We start from the raw sequence: 21,091 nt of genomic DNA on the forward strand, positions 1-21,091 counted from the left end.
GCTGCCAAAGACTTTTATTTATTTATATATATATATATATATATATACATACATACATACATACACACACACACACACCGCTCTCTTGCCATCCCTCCCACTGTCCTTATTGGTCAAACCGGGAATCTGTAGTCTCTCTCCATTGGTTAACTCTCCTGCCAGTCTTGTGACGTCAAGCCAGGAGCTGCGTGACAGGTCCTCTCGTATAGGTTTAAATAGGCAGTGTGGGTTTACAACGAGGAAAATGGAGCAGCAAATAGGATTAATTTGTGAATAAGCCAATATGATTTAGTGGCGACATGACACTTGCTGTATACGCGTTTTACACCTTTGCTCTTGGACTTCTGCTTCTTGTGTTGCGGGAACTATTGTTCGGTTTCGAGGGGAACCGATGCAGCATGACATACATGTTCGAGTACCCAGAATACCGAGTGAGTATCGCCACAGAAATAGTCTATAATAATCACTGTTGTTGTCCTCGTATGTTTGCAATTAGCGAAATATGCAATGGGTTGTATTCGGGGCGACATAACTAGCTACAGTTCAGTGAAAGGCCATGCATTAGTCATTCTACCTGTTGTTTTGGCAACAGCAAACGTTCCTTATAACCAGCATCAGACATAAGATTCCTATGATCAAAACACATCTTTAAGTACGGTAAATGCAAATTAACATGCTAAGCAGTTTTACTTATTTTTCAATATTACGTCCGGTTCGAACCCCGAAAAATACATCTCACATCACAGTCTGTATAAAACATTTAAACATTCGTCTGTGTCTTAAATCCTGCTCTACTTGAGTTGCATGTCCTCTGCGCGTGAATACTCACACTTGTTTGAGGGTGTGTGTGTGCGCGCGCGCCAGTACCCGTCATACGGCCTTTATCTTTGGAGAAGGTGCATATGCCCAAGAGACCACAGGACTCAAGCTCACTGGCGCTGCTGTGCTCTTCCTGCCCGGTAAGGCTGGAAGCTACAGGTAAGGTAAGATTTACCTTGTTTCTCTTTATCATTTCAGTATGCATTCAAAATCTTTTCTTGTAGACAAAAAGCCCCAACATTAGCTTATAAATGCATTGTTTTATGCTTTTTATGTGTTGCATGTTGGTGCTGTATCAATTCAGCAGACTGTATACTAAGCAGCACAGTCCCATCAACATGTTCTCTTGTGTGACCTGAATAGCTTTGCCCTGTTTTAGTTGAGCTTGACCTCTATCAGAACGAGGCTTTAACTGTTTGACATGGAGAACAGAAAACATCTTCATCCTTAAGAATCTATGCAGATATTGTGTGTTTGGAATTTCTGTCTTGCAGCTCGTTCTCTTGGTTTAGTGGCATTGAGAAAGGCTGAGGATCTGGATAGACAGACCCATATGAACGTCTTTACCATTGACTTCAATGAGGAGCTGGTGGCTCTGTATCGGGGAAGCTTGCACAGACAGACTCGCTTTCTTCATGAGAGCATGAAAGCCATCTTGAGCCTTTACAAGGTGAGAGGTCATGGTCAGCTGTAAGGCTGAGGAGAAAGGGGAATGAAATTGATTTTATTGTCTTTTTCATTTCCTTTTAAAGAGCACCTATTATGGTTTTTCAAATATTACCTTTCAAGTAGTGAGTTATATAGCTGTTTGTGAATGTAAAAAAAGTCTGCAAAGTTTCAAAAATCAAAGTGCACGACAAATGGAGTTATTGACTCCCAAGTGAAAGAACCGATTCTGAACACCTGAAACGAGTCGTTAGTCATTCCAGACTTACTTCCTGTACTAACCTAGGTCATTTGGTAACAAAAAACCCGCCTCTGGTCTTCATTGGCTACTCGCAAACAGCTTTGACCCGCCCTCAAATACTACACACTAAGCGGTAGACCAGTCACAACAGACTGGGACATCTGACCAATCAGAGCAGAGCAGGCTCTCTGAAAGAAGTTTAGAATGAATCCTTTAGAATGGATCATTGAACGAGTCATTTTTGACACTGGGATAAAAAAGGTAATGCTGCAATTTAAATTATGAGCAAATTGAAGTGTTTTTTGACCTTGGATGCATGTAAATGAGACCTTTAAAACAAAATTAGGCACGTTTAAAAACCATAATAGGCTTATATTGCACTAGAAAGGTCACAGTTTGTGATGTACACTTTTGCCAGTATGCATGCTTAGTTGGTTGGCAATTACCTATTATCCTATCGTTTTGGTGCATGTCTGGCACTGTACAGTCAAGATGAACGGATTTTACTAAGGCTGTCAATCGGTTGATTTTTAATCAAGTGAATTACATGATGTGCTGATTAATGTAATTATTTGCAGTTCATTGATTTACTGAGAGGCCCCCAAATAATGTTTTTTATATATAATAATTAAAATAATTATAAATATAATATGTAATATTATAAATTAGATAATTAAAATACATTACATAATATGTACACTCACCGCCCACTTTATTAGGTATACCTGTACATCTACTTATTCATGCAATTATCTAATCAGCCAATTGTGTGGCTGCAGTGTGACGTATAAAATCATTTATCCCATCAGTGTCCCCTACATTGTCTATGAAAAGCAGGTACACCAATGCGTCTGAGATGACGCGCTGTTAACGTGTTGTTTGCGCATCGTCTACGCGTTCCATACGGTGACGCTAAAAGGCTCTAAGTGGTTAGGATTATAGATGTTCATAATGCATTTTTTACATTCTGAACAAACATTAGATAACCATAATCAACAGTATATGTACACTGTCACACAGGATCGAGGGTTCAAATTGAAATTAGGAATTATGTGTAATAGCACAAGCAGCAATCTGTAAGTATTCTGCCATTTTCTTTATTTATTGACTCAATGTAATTTAATTGTGCAATTTAAGTTCTGTATATATAATGTACATGTTAATATAATTTGCCAAATAAATATAAATATATATATATATGTTACTTCATTTCTATATTCATTGTCTAGTTATACCCCAAAATGAAAATTCTCTCATCATTTACTCACCCTCATGCCATTCCAGAAACATGGCTTACTTTCTAATCCTTACTAAGACTCCAGTGGTTAAATCTATGTCTGTAGAAGTGATATGATAGGTGTGGGTGAGAAATAGATCGATAATCACTTTTTACTCTAAATCTCCACTTACACTTTCAGATCTGAAAGTGAAACTAAACAGGCACCACATGTGACTTTAAGCTGTGAAAGTGGAGATATAGAGTAAAAAAAATTACTTAAGTATTGATCTGTTTCTCATCCACACCTATTATGTCACTTCTGAAGACATGGATTTAACCACTACAGTCTTATGGACTACTTTTTGCTATTTGCTATTACTATTTTATGGGTTATCGGAGTGGTGTAGTGGACTAAAGCACTGAACTGGTAAGCAAAAGGTTGTTGGTTCAATTCCCACAGCCACCACCATTGTGTCTTTGAGCAAGGCACTTAACTCCAGGTTGCTCCAGGGGGATTGTCCTTGTAATAAGTGCACTGTAAGTCGCTTTGGATAAAAGTGTCTGCCAAATGCATAAATGTAAATGTTATGGACCTACAAATAAAAATGTTTTCATTTGTGTTCAGCAGAAGAAAGAATGTCATCCTATCTGGGATGTCATGAGAGTGATTAAAGGATGATAGAATTTAAATTTTTGGGTGAACTAACCCTTTTATATATTTTGTGTTAAAGCATAGTTCTGTAAAAAAAAAAAAAAATTGTTAACATCGTAAAATCCATGATTATGGGAAGTTAAGGGGGGGCACCATGTTGGATCTTGCCTAGGGCACCAAATAAGCCAGAACTGCCACTGAGGGTAAACTTCAACAGCGGTGAATGGGAGTGAATTGGAGAGCACAGCAAATATTATTTTCACTTACCCATTTGCTCCAAGGCCAAAAGAAAAAATCCACTATTACGTTTGATAACTTTGCAGAGGAGGAAAAAACATAGAGAGCGGTGGATTAAGAGTAAAATGCGAGATGCCAAATTTACTGTCACTCTCTCAGCAACTGTAATAAAAACCCCCTCGCAGCTGTGGTAATTCATTTTTTTTAAACTAATTCCTGGGTAATATAACACAAAACAATGTTTTAAATTTACACTCAATATTTAAAAATGTACACAGTCTGTGAAAAAGGTCTGTTTTAACATATAAATGGCATAAAGAAATACAAATATAAAGGAGTGTATTTTAAACCCTCTTTAACAACTTAAAGATTTAAAAGATTGTTTCACTTTCATTGTAATGTTTTTCATTCATAATTACCAACAACATCTCTTTTAAAGAGAAAATAAGGCTTGGACTTAATAGTTTTACACTTGTGCTTGTCATCTAACGACTTCAGAGACTTCAGAAGTCACAAGGACGTTTCCATTAAGGGAACATAATGAGCAACCATGCTCCCTGGTTTTTATAGTGCATTGTGGGATCTTTTAGGGAGCAAACATAAACTGCAGTACGAAGAGTGTGTTAAACTTTGTGCTGCTGCTGCAACCCTGGCCGTGAAGACTTTGCAGCACGAAAAGTCTTCTGCAACCGAAACAAAGCGGATTGCAAGCTTCATTTACCATCTCACATGTGACTTTGACTTACAACTGAACATTTAGCCCACTTTGTAGAAAATACAGAGATATATATCGCATATATATATATCGTGGGTCCATATCGCCCAGCCCTAGTTCGAGCTGCCAAATACTTGCCAATAAATAAATGCACATGAAACATTGATTTGAGTTATTTTATTAGCTTACTTGTAGAGATCGCACTGTGAGCCGAGAAGCAGGACAGATGGCTTGCAGAACCCGAATGAGCGGTCTGATACGTCTAAATAGTAAAGCGGTAGTGACAGAGCAATATCTGACCGTTGGATGGCGCCATTGACCAATCAGAATAGAGTATTCCAGAGAGCCATGTAATAACTGGAAATAACAAATGCGAAGCAACACAGAATAAAATAAAAGTCTTCCTCGTATCCCATGTTTGTTACTTTCACAAGCGTCACAGGAAAATTTGCTGTGGATAAAGCTGCATACTGACCGAGGCGCATGTAAACGGGAATAAAGAGTACACTGCTTATACAATGCATGTAAACTGGAACGCTGTTTTCTCGCAATAACCCACTTTCTCTCAATAAGCTGCTTTCTGGTGTCCATGTAAACATAGTCAGTGAGCACATTTAAATACACACCAATATGCTGATTATTCCCAAAAATCAGCATGTTTAAAAGATTTGACAAAGCAAGAAATCCGTGTTTACATGACATTTGAAATAATCGCTTTATTCTCTGCTTTTGAAGTAAAACCATGAAGAGGCATGTGCTCAACACATGTACACATTGGATAAGCCAGTAAGAATGCTGGTTAAGGTGTTTACATGCCACATGAAATCACTGTAATGGGCAAAAAGCGACCTGTTTCGATCGGTTTATTCTTACGTCGTTTATGACCATACACCGATAAAGGAACGGCATTTATTGCATTTACATGACCACACGGGTTGTCTGCTTATTAAGCATATTCGGTGTAAGAATGTGCATGTAAACCCACTCACTGACTTTTAGTAGCCTATATTATAATTTAAGGTCATTACCTTTAGTGAGTCGTCTGCATTCAAACCAATCACTGTTGCTTTGCTATATTTATATGTATTCAGGACTAGCCAGACCCCCCAACACGTGTGGTTTTGGTGGGTCACTCCATGGGTGGAGTGGTGGCAAGAGCGTTGTTCACTCTACCACGCTTCAACCCACAGATGGTCAGCCTCATTATCACCCAGGCCTCCCCTCACCAGGCACCTGTGCTGACTCTGGACCCTTATATATTGGGTAGGAAAATAACCTGCAAACAAACATATAAATATATATAGGTGTTTTGACGGTATTATGTATTTCTGCTTTATATACTGCACACAAACACATTTGTATTAAACATTTTCACACAACTTTAATGCTAATGAGTTTTGTGGTACATTAACATCTGATTTATGTGTTTATGGTAGAGTTTTACTCTGCGGTCAGCCAACGTTGGGCCGCAGGTGCAGAAGACCTTCGGAATGTAACCGTTCTCTCTGTGGGTGGTGGTTACCGTGACTACCAGGTGCGCTCTGGTTTGACTGCGCTGTCCTGCCCCATCGATGACCTCAATAAGATGTCCCTAGTGGTTGGTTTACTATCTCTTTTTAAGAGCTTCTGTTAAAAATTCTCTTTAATCAGAGATTTCAACCTGAAACTTTGGTTTTGTTAACACTGCAGGAAAAGTCCCCCCCAAAAATTCTCAAATCCAATTTTTTTTTTAGACTGACTGTTCAATCTGCAAGTTAAATATGGACAGATCTGATTTTTTTCTGTTCAGACTGCAGTTGCTTTTGCTAGCACGTCCACATTAGTTGGACTATAGGACGATAGTCATTATCAATGCAAACTTGCGTATGTTCACCTTGCGTGAGTGTTTAGCAATGGATGTTTTGCCATTTGTTTCTGTTTTTCATGAGGGCAATATACAAATTTCAACACATTCATCAGAGACAACGGTTTAAAAAAAATGGGAGAGGTGGCATTTGCAATGTTTGTTGTTGCTAGGGTTTACAACTTTCCAGTTTTAGCCGAGACATCCTGTATTTTGGCCGAAATTATGATGTCCCATACGGGATGTTTATTGTACTGTATTAGCTGTGAGCGAAACATCCAATATTGAAGCATAAAGTTGGACAGTGAGACCCTTGATGAGGACCCCCTTCTGATATTGAAGCCCTCAAAATGCTCAAGCATCCTGTATTCGCGTAAGACATTCAATACCTTATCATGATGTGGTGGCTCGCAGCCACTGTCACCACACCTTGGTGCATCTCTTTGACATTGGGTGGGTAAAGCCAATGTCTGTATTATTTAAAAAGAGCTTTCTACTGCTTTGACTGCCCTGTAACATATACTGTACATGACATATGGGTGCATTGCATTCAGAAGTGATGCCCTGTTCCCCTCATAGACTTCCACTCTGGGAGGGCTGAAGGTGTAATAAAACGGTCATTCTGAACGGTCAGTCTTGTAACGATCCTACAACACGACCATCATTAAAGTGCCCTGTAAAGGCATCATTTATGCCGTTTGGGATGCAGTTTGTCTTTGTGTCGCAACACCTGATGAAACAACCCATTGCACTCAATGAATGACGAAAACACACATGAAATCTGATCTGACCGTTCAGACTAAGAAGCATTAACAAAAATCTAATTTTTATCAGATTCCAAACCACCTACGAATGTGGTTTGGATCAGGCTTTTAATAATCTAATTTATATGTTGTTTTCCTGTTCAGACTACAAAAACCTAAATGGATTTGAGTCAGATAGGCCAAAAAATCGGACTTTTTCTGTTTGTGTGAACATAGCCTTAAAGTAAAACCTGACTGTTTAAGGATGATTTGTATTTTAATGTTCTCACATTGTTTTATCAGTGTTTTGTGAATTTGTTATAGGTGACTGCAGTTCCCAGGACCTAGGTGTCCACTGATCATCTTTACATTGTTTGGTAAGTTTATTTGCACTCTACCCTTATTGTGACATTTTGTTTCATCAAAATAGGTAGAACATCTGAAAATTAATTATACTAATAAAAATAATTATTTGGATTCTGTAATTTGCTTATGAAAGATCAGTACATTTCATAATTTGTCATTAATTCATAGATAAATGTAAATGACAGCTAATTAAATGTTTGCAACCAAGTAAGTTGCTAAGATATATGTTTATTTTGAAGGTGCAAGGAGTTTGTTCTGGCTACAGTCTGAGCGTTTGGCCTTATTGAACCTGATGGCCTTATTGACAAATGTGGTGTTGTTGTTGTTGTTGTTTTTTTTTTGTTTTTTTTTTTAGGTTTTTGATTATTATTATTCACTGATGTTTCTCTTTAGTTTACAGAAAGTCCACAGAAGCGAATGTCAGTGCTGAACTAACTTCTTTAGACATCCCATGCAACAGCCTGGAGGAGGACAAGATGGCACTGTCACTTTCTCAGATTTGGGTTTGCGTGCGCATGTATATTTATTGCATTATCAGTGCACATGTCTCTGGCTAAAAGACAGGATCTCTTCCTATTTATATCCAAACATCCATCTATTGATCTGTCCGTCCAGCTCTGCCTGAGGCATGGAAGGAGGTCTACACGCTCTGTCTATTTTACAATGTTTTATCTGCCAGTCATATGTATGCCAGCAACATCACTGTACTGTATGCTGAATTGCTGAGGTAAATCATCCATTTGCTTTACTCTTTTGGCAGGAAGCTCAGGTTAAGTACTTCCTGTTTGCCCTCTCGAGTCGAAGGAAAGCCTACAGTCATTTCCACTGCTGCTGTAATAATATGGTGAGAGAGACCACACTGGATCACACATCTCCATAGTTTGAGACTCCATCAACAATGAAAAGCCTGAATAAAACACTCTTAAAACAATTTTTAAGAGCATGTCTGAAAAATTTAGAAGTTGCTAAAAGGTCTTATTTCTGTGGTGGTGGCGTAGTGGGCTAAAGCACTGAACTGTTAATCAGTAATCAGAACTGGTTCGATCCCCACAGCCACCACCATTGTGTCCTTGAGCAAGGCACTTAACTCCAGGTTGCTCCAGGGGGACTGTCCCTGTAATAAGTGCACTGTAAGTCACTTTGGATAAAAGCGTCTGCCAAATGCATAAATGTAAATTTCTCTTCTTACGGAAGGGTTCAGGTGTTTGTTACTTTTCAGTTACAGTTAGATTTTTTTGCAGTATGTGTTTTAAAAAATATACTTGATCTACTTAAATGTTATTGTTTAAAAATTCAAAAATACAGTATAAGTTCTGAGGGAAATGTTTCAATTTATTGTGCCTAGTATTCTGACTCCTGTGGCTTACATTTGTCAAAAGTTGATTAGCATTTATGATTCAGGAGAACAGACCCTTTTCACAGACAGTGATGACACATTTCCGCCTTATTTAGCAGCCTAAATCTGGCAAACTTTTTCATATTTACAATTTTTTAACTATTTAGTGTTAATTTATAACATTATACTTGTATTACCCTGGAATTTGTTTAAAAAAAAGATTTACCACAGATGCGGTGAAGCTTCTAATTCAGCTGCTGAGAGAGTGACTGTAAGTATGGCATCTTCTTTCTTCTGAATGTCGTAATCCATCGCGCTTAATATTTTTTATTTGGAAAGTTGTGGAAACGTAATAGTGGCATTTTTCTTTTGATTTTGGAGCAAATGGGTAAGCACAAATTATATTTGCCATGGTCTCAAATTCACCGTTATTGAAGTATACCATGCAGTCGTTAACTACTGCATTCCAAAACCCGGCAGTGTGAAAAAGACCCATTAGTTATTCTAACATGCAGGCTGTATTGTCTAAGCTACAGTTTCATTACTACCTCATTGATGCTCCTTTTAAAATGTTCTTATTATATTTTGAAAGAGTTCTATATTTGTTGTTCAATAGGAAATGTCCAGCTGGCTGTATGGCTGCACACAGATGAGTGGCTGCATGTGGTGAGTCTTTTTCTTTTCTTTTTTTTTTTCTCCTGAAATAGAGCAACATATTTAGGAAATTGGTGATTACATGGGAAATGAGGATATGTTATTTGTTCTTCTCTTTTCTCTAAGTGTGCAAGCAGTTGATCTATCATCCGGGACAGAGCTTCTTCCAGTTTATAAGGTCAATCCAGTGTCTCCTACACACTCAGTAACACCTTTACGTTATTCTTTGCTTATACTACACTTCCGGCGCATTGAAAATTTAGTACGCTTCTGTGAATGTTTTTGTAAGACTACAGTGCCCTCTACTAATATTGGCACCCTTGGTAAATATATGCAAAGAAGGTTGTGAAAATGTTTTTGTTGTTTATCCTTTTGATCTTTCATTCAAAATATTCACAAAAATCTAAGCTTTAATTGAAATAAAATAATTAAAACGGGGGAAAAAATCTCATAATATTTTTCTCCAAAACAGTTTTGCCACAATTATTGGCACCCCTAGGAATTCTTATTAGTAAAATATATCTGAAGTATATTCCCATTTATAATTTAAATTTTCTAGTAAACCTGGGTGACTAGGAACATGAAATTGTTCAGCCATGACTTCCTGTTTGAGGTTGGGTGTCTGTATTGTGTTCACTCATGGTGACGAGGATGGTTCGAGTGGCCAAAATTGTTCCAAGTATCACAGCTGGAGAATTGCAGAAATTAGTTGGGTCTTGGGTTCAAAAAGTCTCCAAAACTATAATCAGAGGTGACCTACATCATCACAAGTTGTTTGGGAGGGTTTCAAGAAAAAAATCCTCTACTCTCATCTAACAACAAACTCAAGCATCTTCAGTTTGCCAGACACTACTGGAACTTCAAATGGGACCGGGTTCTATGGTCAGATGAAACAAAAAAAGAGCTTTTTGTCAGCAAACATCAGAGATGAGTTCAGCGCACACAGAGAGGTAGCCATATGGAAAAGTACCCCATGCCCACAGTTAAATGTGGTGCTGGATCTTTAATGTTGTGGGGCTGTTTTTCTGCCAGAGGTCCTGGACATCTTGTTCGGATACATGGCATTACAGACTCAAATATCAAATACCAACAGATACTAAATCAAAACCTGACTGCCTCTGCCAGAAAGCTTACAATGGGCCCTGGTTGGATCTTCCAGCAGGAAAATGATCCAAAACAAACATCAAAATCAACACAAAAATGGTTCACTGACCATAAAATCAAGGTTCAGCCATGGCCATCCCAGTCCCCTGACCTGAACCCCATAGAAATTCTGTGGGGTGAACTGAAGAGGAGAGTCCATCAGCGTGGACCTCGGAATTTGAAGGATCTGTAGAGATTCTGTATGGAGGAATGGTCTCAGATCCCCTTGCCATGTGTTCTCCAACCTCATTAGGCATTGTAGAAGACACAGAGCTGTTATCTTGGCAAACAGAGGTTGCACAAATTATTGAATGAAGTGGTACCAATTATTGTGCCACACACATTCAACACATTTCTTTATATATATATATATATAACTTGTGTTTTGCATTTGTTTGATATCCATTAGAGAATAGATTTTGGTGAATATTTTAAATGAAAGATCAAAAGGATAAACAATTAAGAGATATTTTTCATAGCCTTCTTTGCTCATATTTGCCAAGGCTACCAATATTAATGGAGGGCACCGTATGTTAGCAACTAACAGAGACTAACTGCCAATGCTGCTCTGTTTGTCTTTGTAGGGTGTTACAGTGAAAATCAGTGAACACTCATCCATCTCTCACCTCATCATTGATGCTTCTAACCCCAGCGGAGCACAGGTTTAGTAACTTACAGTTCACATTACCACACATTCATTTTTTAATGAATGTTACAGTTATGTTTTTCATGAAAACATAATTTGTAAAATGATCTCATGGTTAAAGATACTTCAGCCCTCCTCAGCTTGATTTTGTGTTTGATTGTAGTTTGTAGTGGAGTGTGAGCTGCAGAGAGAGGAGAGCTTGACTGTGTCCAAGCAGATTCCTCATGTGCTGTACTTCGGTGAGCCTTTTATCCTACATAAACATTTAAGGGTTTTAGCAGACACTTAAATCTTATCCAGAGCAACTTAAGTGCTTTAGGTGCACATATGAGACTTTTATGGTCAACAGATGGCAAGCATGCAGTTCAGAAAGTTATTTAAGGAGTGCTTGTACTAATTATATTACTGTGTCATACTGTCATGCATTGTTACTTGTGAAAAACAAGTTGGTGTGATTGTAGGTGTATATTTTATCCTGGATATAACTGTGCAGGTTTGACTGTTAGTGACATCAGTATTAACTCCTGGGCTTCTCCATAGACTGCGGCTACAATACTTTCACCAGGTGAACACTCACAGCGGTCTCTCAGTTTTAATTTCTATCCCTGTGTTAACCTCAACTATTTATTTGTTTTCTTTTAAATTTCCTCCTCTTTTTTTTTTTTTTTTTTAAATGTTCAAACATCCATTTACACAGAAGTTCTTGCAGTGATACAGATGGCATAGTAATCTTCCAAATCATGAACTTGTCTCTTTGGATTCATGCTGTAATCTATTATAACATAATCATTTATTTAAAAAATGATTTAACACCAAATGCATAAGACATACTGAGTGAATTGAGCTTAAGTTTGTGTTCCTACAGGTTTATCAGGCTTTCAGAATCACGATCATGAATCACTGCAAGGCCACTAAAGGTAACCAGTGATTCAGCTTTATCAGACGGATTGTTCAGCATTGTACAGAAAGATTCACTTCTGTTAGTAAATGTGTTGTGTTATACAGAACGACTGCCAAGTGTGTACAGACTGAGAGTCCCTTGGTTCCGTGAGGACTCCTTTTCCACAGCTAGGTAGACAAAAAAACTGTTTACGCTGCTTTGTTTATATTTAAAGTGGTACTTGTTATCCATCATCCAGCTGTTCAAATCTCTCTCCATCCCCTCTTTGCTTTATAGTACTGATGATTGTGTATTTTGTCTTTTTTTTTTTAATTTATTTATTTTATTTTTCATTTCTGCACCATAGTATTCCTTCAGTATCTGAGATCTACAGCATGCTTCACACCAGTCGGCGAGACGACACCTCTATTGCCCTTCTGCAGCTCCACACTGCCCCCAACTGCCAGTACAAGGTATAATTCAAGAATGCATAATACACTAAGTATGTGGACAACCATTTGTGTTTGTTTGAACATTTAATTTCAAAACCATTGGCATGAATAAGGAGTTGGTTCCTCCTTTGCTTCTAAAACAGCTTCCACTTTTCTGGTTTAGCTTTCCACTAGACGTTGGAACAAGGCTGCTGGGATTTGCTCCCATTCAGACACAAGAGCATCAGTGAGGTCAGGCACTGCAACCTAGCACACAGTCAGTGTTCCAGTTCACCTCAAATGGGGGTCAGGTTTAGGCTTTGTGCAGGCCAGTCAAGTTCTTCCAAACTAGACTCTGTAAACTATTTCTACATGGACTTCACTTTGTACACAGGGGCATTGTCATCCTGGAACAGAATACGGTCCTCTCTAAACTGTTGCCACAGTTTAAAGCACACAGTTTTCAAGAATGTCAGTGTGTGCAGTTGGATTACTGGAATAGCCAAACCCATTAATTAGAAGGAGGTCTCCACATACAGTTGAAGTCAGAAGTTTACATACACTTTAGCCAAATACATTTAAACTCAGTTTTTCACAATTCCTGACATTTTATCATAGAAAATATTCCCTGTCTTAGGTCAGTTAGGATCACTACTTTATTTTAAGAATGTGAAATGTCAGAATAATAGTAGAGAGTAATAGTATTTCGGCTTTTATTTCTTTCATCACATTCCCAGTGGGTCAGAAATTTACATACACTTTGTTAGTATTTAGCAGCATTGCCTTTAAGTTGTTTAACTTGGGTCAAACCTTTTGGGTAGCCTTCCACAAGCTTCTCACTATAAGTTGGCCTATTCCTCCCGACAGAACTGGTGTAACTGAGTCAGGTTTGTAGGCCTCCTTGCTCGCACATGTTTTTTCAGTTCTGCCCACAAATGTTCTATCAGATTGAGGTCAGGGCTTTGTGATGGCCACTCCAATACCTTGACTTTGTTGTCCTTACGCCATTTTGCCACAACTTTGGAGGTATGCTTAGGGTCATTGTCCATTTGGAAGACCCATTTGCGACCGAGCTTTAACTTCCTGGCTGATGTCATGATGTTGCTTCAATATATCCACATCATTTTCCTTTCTCATGATGCCATCTATTTTGTGAAGTGCACCAGTCCCTCCTGCAGCAAAGCACCCCCACAACATGATGCTTCCACCCCCATGCTTCACGATTGGGATGGTGTTCTTTGGCTTGCAAGCCTCACCCTTTTTCCTCCAAATATAATGATAGTCATTATGGCCAAATAGTTAAATTTTTGTTGCATCAGACCAGAGGACATTTCTCCAAAAAGTAAGATATTTGTACCCATGTGCACTTGCAAACTGTAGTCTGGCTTTTTTATGGTGGTTTTGGAGCAGTGGTTTCTTCCTTGCTGAGCAGCCTTTAGGTTATGTCAATATATGACTCGTTTTACTGTGGATATAGATACTTGTCTACCTGTTTCCTCCAGCATCTTCACAAGGTTCTTTGCTGTTGGTCTGGGATTGATTTGCACTTTTTGCACCAAACTACGTTCATCTCTAGAAGACAGAATTGTCTCCTTCCTGAGCGGTATGATGGCTGTGTGTTCCCATGGTGTTTATACTTGCGTACTATTGTTTGTACAGATGAACGTGGTACCTTCAGGCATTTGGAAATTGCTCCCAAGGATGAACCAGACTTGTGGAGGTCCACAGTTATTTTTTCTGAGGTCTTGGCTGATTTCTTTTGATTTTCCCATGATGTCAAGCAAAGAGGTACTGAGTTTGAAGGTAGGCCTTACAATACATCCATAGGTACACCTCCAATTCAGTACTACACCTATCAGAAGCTAATTGGCAATTGTCTAAAGGCTTGACATAATTTTCTGGAATTTTCCAAGCTGCTTAAAGGCACAGTTAACTTAGTGTATGTAAACTTCTAACCCACTGGAATTGTGATGTAGTCAATTAAAAGTGAAACAATATGTCTGTAAACAATTGTTGGAAAAATTACTCATGTCATGCACAAAGTAGATGTCCTAAACGACTTGCCAAAACTATAGTTTGCTAATATGAAATTGGTGGAGTGGTTAAACAATTAGATTTAATGACTTCAATCTAAGTGTATGTAAATTTCTGACTTCAACTGTACTTCTAACCATATAGTGTTTCTATCAATATTCATTAGTCAGCAGCTAATTTGGGGGGTCTTCAAGGGCTCCAACAAATTTTTGTTCAACCAAAGCTAAACAAGCTTTAACTGAGTCTTTCATTCTCACTTCCAAATTTTAATGTATAGAGTCAAATTAAAACTTAATCTACAAGTGTATAACTGTACATCAGTACTGCTTTATTTTATTAATTACTTTTATATGTAGGAATTATGCTCTTCTAGGCACTCAAAGCACTTTACAGAGTGAACAGGACACTCTCCTCACCCACCACCAGTGTGCAGCATCCACCTGGATGATGTGACAGTAGCCATAGTGCGCCACTACGCTCACCACACACCAGCTATTGGTGAAGAGGAGAGAGTAGAGTGAGCCAATTCATAAAAGGGGATTATTAGGAGACCAGACCATGATTGATGAGAGCCAATGGGAGTAATGTGGCCAGGACACAGGGGTTACACCCCTACTCTTTTTGAGAAATGCCCTGCCATTTAAATTTTTTTTATTTATTTATTTATTATTAAATATTTTTTTTTATAAATGATCACAAGAGTCAGGATCTCTGTTTAACGTCTCATCCAAAAGACTTTGCCCTTTTAAAGTATAGTGTCCCCATCACTATACGGGGGCATTTGGACCCACACAGCCTGCAGGATGAACCCCCCCCTACTGGCCTCACTACCAGTAACATCTCTTCCAGCAGCAACATTAGTTTTCCCCAGCAGGTCTCCCATCCAGGTACTAGCCTGGCTCCACCCTGCTTGGCTTCAGTGGGCAGCCAGGCGAGAGCTGCAGAGTGATATGTTGCTGGCGAAAAATTTATAAAGATTAAGTAAAAACACATGTGGCTCCATAGTGCCAATATTTTAGAGTTGCGATGACCATATTTTTGACAGTGCCTCACAGAGTGGGTAAATGGCCTGAGGTTAGTTACATTGATATCATTAACTACCATTAACTATGAGTTATGACAGCCAACAACTGCACAATTTGAGTCTGAACTCTGAATTTTAATTCCAACTTACACGCTGTACTGAATGGTTGTTGTTCTCCATCTGGATTGCTCATTTTGGTTGTTACTCATTGTTTGGTTGACTGGAACCAGAAAACAGATAATCCAAATCATCATGACGCCGCCCAGTGGTTGGTCAGGAAAACTGTGGATAGGCCTGGCTTAAAATTCAATGCTCAGTTTTATACCATGTGTAACAGAACCCTTGCTCTGTCCCTCTGTCCACCATGGGGTCCTTGGCCTGGAAAGGGTAAATACCTCTGAACTAATTTATCAGTACAGTCAGTAACATTGTCTCATTTCTTTACAGGTGTCTATCCGTACTTCGGTTTCCAAAGTGCTTGGGCAGGTGCGCTTGCATTGTGTGGTATTTCATTTACCAATCTTTTCAACTTTAAATCCCCAAGTATTCTTTTTATTATAAAGGAATTGTTGTACTTTAGATTCTGCGTTTCTGTGGCCCAGTACTGCCTGTCTATGCAGCTGTAGTGCTTCTCCTAATGATCAGGGCTCAGCTGAACTCTGTGAAACGATCAGGACATCCTGTTGGAATGCAAGAGGCGATGAGTAAATCCTTACAGCTCCACAAACTAGAACTGCCTGTCCTACTGCTGCTGCTGTTGCTCAAGTGAGTCCATAGTGCCTGTCTGCTTTATCTGAATGCTGATTCTAATTTGCTGCAGTGGGACTGTTTCATAGATTGCAGGTCTGATCAAACAGGATTCCATGGCCGTCTTATTGCATTCCCCAGTTCCCTATGTGAATCAGTATATTGTGAATCATTGTAGCTGTTAAAGGTTAAATGGCATTAATAATATGTACTTGTCCTTCATTTCTGACTTTACACACACAAATTCCATTGGTATACACAAACATAGAATACACAATAAAATGGTTTTTATAATCATTCATTTCTGATGATTTAAGAGACTGAAGAAGACATGACAGCATTTCAAGTAAGTGGATACAGTATAGTGAACTGCCAATGCTCACTGGTTTTTTATGGTGCTTTCTGGGTATTTCTAAGTGGTGAATGTTTCAGCGTGATTTTGATAATGGGACAGTCCTAGAGATGGCTACCTCTCTGGGCAGTGTACTTACTGAGAGTTGAAACAGGCATCACCTGTTAACCCTTAAATGCATGGGTATTTAACCAAACATTATTACATACTTAATTAGAAAATAATAGAATAGAATACAGTATATTGTTTCTGATATATTTTGATGTTTTATTTTTCATGTCAAAGACATGATTCAGCAAATCAGGACAAAACTAGAACAGGATTCATTACTTTCACACTGAAATTTCATGAGAAGCAAACTGGCTGTCAAACACTTTGAGCTACATATAACACATATGTATTTTCTCTGGCACATTCTGAGTCTAAATAGATGTACAACTTGGATAACTTCAGTAGTACACCCAAATGACAATAGCAAAATCATAGTGTTAATGATGTAAATCAAGTCAATCACTGAAACAACAGCGCCACCTTGAGTAACAAATAGCACGTATAAAATGTATGTATACACGCATATGGGATACTGATAATTCAGAAAATCGACATGATATAGTAGTCATCTGTATGAATATAGTCCTCATTTGTCTTGTAATAAACAAAGAAATACACTCACCGAGCACTTTATTAGGAACACCTTTACACCTACTTATTCATGTTATTATCTAATCAGCCAATCGTGTGGCAGCAGAGCAATGCATAACATCATTCAGATATGGGTCAGGAGCTTAATTTAATGTTCACAACAACCATCAAAATGGGGAAAAGAAGTGATCTCTGATTTAGACCGTGGCATGATTGTTGGCGAGTATTTCTGTAACTGCTGTCTTTTCCTCCTTAATATTTCCTGTCTCTTTCTCTGTATCTCTCCCACAGACAGAGCTGGTTTTAAGGATGTTTGGTTCTCTCTGGGTATCCCACCGGTGGATACTCTTACCCTAAACACTGTGGAGGACCTGTCGCAAGATACAAAAGCACCTGTACAGGAATGGCCGCGGCTGGTGTCCCCGCTGCTCTGTGTACTGGGTGCAGCCAATGCATTTTGGGGTAGCACTGTTCTCAGAGTTTCAGTCCTGTCCTTTGTGCTTGCTCCACTGCACAGGTGAAAATCACATGAACAACAGCTTAACAGTAGCAGCTCTGAACAATGGGCTTGTAAACAAATGTTGTTTTATCTAATCTAAATATATAAAAATGGACAATATTGACACGAATGTCTTCTTTAACAATGATTTATGTGGCTCGTGAGTCATATTTCAAATCTTCTGAAGGCATGCAATAGGTTTTGGGGAGAAATAAGATTATAAGTTATTTATGTAGGTGCAAAGAAGAGCTATAGCAGAAGTCAAGATTTTTTACAGTTAAATTTAATTTTTCACTATGCTCATTTTAGTAGTGAGGGTGTGCATGTGTGTGGCAGTACCTTTATGTCTGTGCAGATTCTTTCAGAAATGTCATTTTTGTGACTTGTTTGTTGTCGCATTACTATTTGTTTGTTCACAGACCCTCAGTGTCCCGAGACTGCGACACACTTCGTCTTCATACTCCGATTATCTTGATCATCTCTCTGAGTGTGCTGGGTGGAGTCACCTGTGGAGCGTTGTCTCTAACTGGCTCCACTCTCCTTCACATTTATAGGGTGAGTGATATATAAACCCTTTCTCAAGAGCTTTTCATACCTACTCCATATTCAGGTGTGTTGGGGATGGTATTATATATATACTGTATATATTTAATGTGAATGTTGTTGTTTGTTTTTTTTCCCTTTTATAGTTATTTTAATCATTTTGGAATATCTGTCTTTATACAGGTGCTTAGATTACAGATGACTGAGAGATCACTGAGCCACATGTTAAACCTGGTATGTATTTTTTTTTTTTAATTTTATTTTTTTAGCCCCTTTTCTCCCAATTTTGGAATGCCCAATTCCCACTACTCGGTAGGTTCTCGTGGTGGCGCTGTTACTCACCTCAATCTGGGTGGCGGAGGACAAGTCTCAGTTGCCTCTGCTTCTGAGACAGTCAGTCCGCGCATCTTATCACGTGGCTCGTTGTGCATGACACCGCGGAGACTCGCAGCATGTGGAGGCTCATGCTACTCTCCGCGATCCACTCACAACTTACCACATGCCCCTTTGAGAGCGAGAACCACTAATCGCGACCACGAGGAGGTTACCCCATGTGAATCTATCCTCCCTAGCAACCGGGCCAATTTGGTTGCTTAGGAGACCTGGCTGGAGTCACTCAGCACACCCTGGATTCGAACTCGCAACTCCAGGGGTGGTAGTCAGCGTCAATTCTCGCTGAGCTACCCAGGCCCCATTGTTTCTGTTTTTCTAATTCACAATATTTTGTCTTTTAAGGGTGATTATATACCACCAGATTTATAGTCTTATTGGCACACAATCATGGTAATTCCCAATGTTCCTCTTAATCTAAGAGCACCAGAAATTTTCACAAAACTCAGAAAATGGTTTTCATGGCAGTGATTGTCACAGTAAGGGTAAAGAATGTAATGACACACCTTTACTGTCAGAATCAATGCTGCAAGACGTCAGAGATGATCTGTAACTCCACCTTAGTCTGTCCACACTGCTTACCCTTCCCATGATGCACAGCACCCCCTCCCTTATCCACTGGAATCACAATCTCTGGTAATCATAGTGTGTGTTTACAAGCGCGAACTTACACAGATTGCGCTTAATAACGTAATAACTTGGAAGGTTATGTAAACACTTTAAAGAATGATTTTATCGGGAAAATGTAATAAACTGTTTAAGCAAAAACCGATTGGCACACATCTGCCCATTACCTCCAATTTTGCCCTGTGCACCTTATCTTCTGTTCTATCAAGCTTATTAAATGTGTACATGTCTGTTTTTTTGTGTTGATGTCAACATAAAAAAATAAACCAAAACTTTCGATTTCATGTAAACAGTTTTTTTTTTTTGTGTGTGTGTATTCAGATTTGTAGAGTAAGCTGATGTTTGTTGTCAGCATATTATTGTGCATGTAAACGCACTCATTTAGTCTTCGTTGGAGGTGCATGTTCATTTAAATTTCCAGAATTTCTCATACATCTTGAAAAACACTCTGATAGTGAAGATTTTGTGATGAAATTCTAAACGGCTGGAATCCTCTAAAGTGTGTGATTATTCATACCTCTAGGTGTCGTTCTCAGATATTGGGTTCATCTGGATCCTGACCCCTGCTGGCCTCACACTGCCCCTGCTCATCAGCTCCGTACTGCTTATCAACTGTAACACACACACACACACACACACACACACACACACACACACTCCTCCGCAGGTTTGTGTTTATTTCCAAAGTGGTTTACTAAGAATCAATGATGTGAAAGACAGACACGGTGGATGTGGCATAAGGCCTCTAAGATCTGTTTTATTTTAAAGAAAAGTTCAACATATATATATAAAAAGAAGAGAAAGCAGTGAGTGAAAAGCGAGTATAAGAGAAGAGGGATGCTTTAAGGGAAGGGCACTGGCAGCACATTTAATTTTCTGTAAAGCTGCTTTGAAACTGTGTATTGTTAAAAGTGCTATACAAATAAAAATTACTTGACTTATGAGGCATGCTTTAAGTGCAAACTGCCTCATCACCACTGCCATAAAATGCATAAAATTACCATGCCTCTCCTTGGAAGACTGGTTTCTTTCCTGTGCATGCACAATGATGTCCTCACAGCTTGAAAATTGTAGGTCATGCGTGTGTTTTTACACTTATATTATTCTTGTATTACAGCAAACTGATGATGAGCGTGACGTCCTGTCTACTACTGCCACTTTGTGTGGGCATGACTTTCTGTCCCCTGCACATTTACCGGGTCACTCATTTCCTGTCTGCTGCTCTGAACTTTTTGGTCTGTTCTTGATACTTTTGACCTTTTCACAAACTTTAAACAGTCTGCACTGAGATTAGAACCAGACCAAGGATTTGTGTTAATTCACACCAGACCAAAACAGCTGTAGAACCTGTGTGCATTTAGAGGGATCACATGGACTAGTGACATCACTAGACCAGCACATCTGGTGTCATGTGATTTGTCGTATGTCATATGTAGTTTCTGAACAGGGTAATACTTTAGTTAATGCTTATGTATGTGTATTCATGAGCAATATCTGTTGTTCATAAGGCAGGTTTCCCAGACTTATAAACCAATAGTGTTCACTGATAACCCTTTTAATCTAAGACAATTTTTAGTCCATATCTGGGAAACTAGCCTAAGCTAGTCTAATTTAGTATTAATGTTTAAAGTCAACATGAAAT

At 38.8% G+C, this 21,091-nt stretch overlaps 1 pseudogene; it reads left to right on the forward strand.

Moving 5' to 3' along the window:
- The first annotated feature begins 183 nt into the window (after window positions 1-183).
- On the forward strand, window positions 184-20,705 carry LOC127448136 (GPI inositol-deacylase-like; annotated as a pseudogene).
- Window positions 20,706-21,091: the final 386 nt, after the last annotated feature.

The sequence above is a fragment of the Myxocyprinus asiaticus genome, chromosome 11 (assembly GCF_019703515.2).
Source record: "Myxocyprinus asiaticus isolate MX2 ecotype Aquarium Trade chromosome 11, UBuf_Myxa_2, whole genome shotgun sequence".
Lineage (NCBI taxonomy): Eukaryota > Metazoa > Chordata > Actinopteri > Cypriniformes > Catostomidae > Myxocyprinus > Myxocyprinus asiaticus.